At 62.0% G+C, this 1,043-nt stretch overlaps 1 pseudogene; it reads right to left on the bottom strand.

Annotated features, from left to right (window-relative positions):
• LOC118670024 lies at positions 1 to 764 on the bottom strand (annotated as a pseudogene).
• Positions 765 to 1,043: the final 279 nt, after the last annotated feature.

Genomic DNA, 1,043 nt, shown 5'->3' with positions numbered 1-1,043 from the left:
TCAGTCAAAGGGGGAGCTGGCTAGGGTGGAGTAGGGCAGCTACTTGTCTGGCCCCCGAGAAACCCAACTTGAGTCCAGAGCCTGGACCACTTTGAAGCCAAAGTCTTCCTCCACCTTTATCTGAAGGGGGGCCAGCTCCGGAGTCAGCGGGACTCCCGCCCGGCCCCCTTCCAGTGGCACTCGCTGCCTCTTCCAACCGCTGGGCCCCTCGCCAGGGGCCGGGCTGCTGGCTTCTGTGGGCGCTGGCGTCCTCCTGGGCGGGGACAGCCCCTCTTTCTCGGGAGGCTGGTTCTCAGCATTGCCTGGGGTGGGGGCGTCTGTGCCCTGGCTGCCCTCGTCCTCCAGTAAGATGGTGGACTGGCTGGCCCGGTAGTTGTCGCCGTAGGAGTCCAGCACCTTCATGAGGAACCTCCGCTCCTGCTGGAGCCTCCATGTTATCCTCTGTATCTGATGGAGCCTGTTCAGGACCTGCTCCTTTGCCTGCTCCATCTCCCTGCAGCGCAGATCCAGCGCCTGGTACTTCCTGCGATTGAGTTCCCGTTGGCACCACCGTTGCCGGCCTCAGGCTGCCTCCTCCTCTTCCTCTCGCTCCTGAAGGCTGGAGCTGCCCAGACCCCCAGACACAAACTCCACTTCAGTCTCAAGCTGGCTCTCCAGGATGTGACCACCTTCAGCGGAGGCAGCGCCAGCTCCCAGCTGGGAGGTGCTGAGAACTCCTCAAAGCCCACGGCTGCCATGGACCCCTCTCTCTGCTCCAGCTCCATTTCTCCCTGGCTCCCTGCGCAGAACTTCCAACCTTGCAAGCCTCTAGTTTAAAGTGGCTTACAAAACTACAGCCCATCCGATTTCACAGCCAGGCACCCAGGCCCGGCTGCTAAGCCTCCTGGGAGTTGTAGTTCTCTGTTTCAGGCTTGCCTCCCTCGCCCCACCCCCGCCCCAGTCCCAACTGAAAGGCCCTGCTGGCTGGTCTAACCCTGTGGCCAGGCATCTGAGTCACCTCGGGTCTTTATTCCTGTCCCGACACCACGCCATCTGACCATGGA

This window comes from Myotis myotis, unplaced genomic scaffold (assembly GCF_014108235.1).
Source record: "Myotis myotis isolate mMyoMyo1 unplaced genomic scaffold, mMyoMyo1.p scaffold_m19_p_15, whole genome shotgun sequence".
Lineage (NCBI taxonomy): Eukaryota > Metazoa > Chordata > Mammalia > Chiroptera > Vespertilionidae > Myotis > Myotis myotis.
The sequence above is the reverse complement of the archived record's forward strand: the minus strand, read 5'-3'. Positions and strand labels throughout refer to the sequence as shown.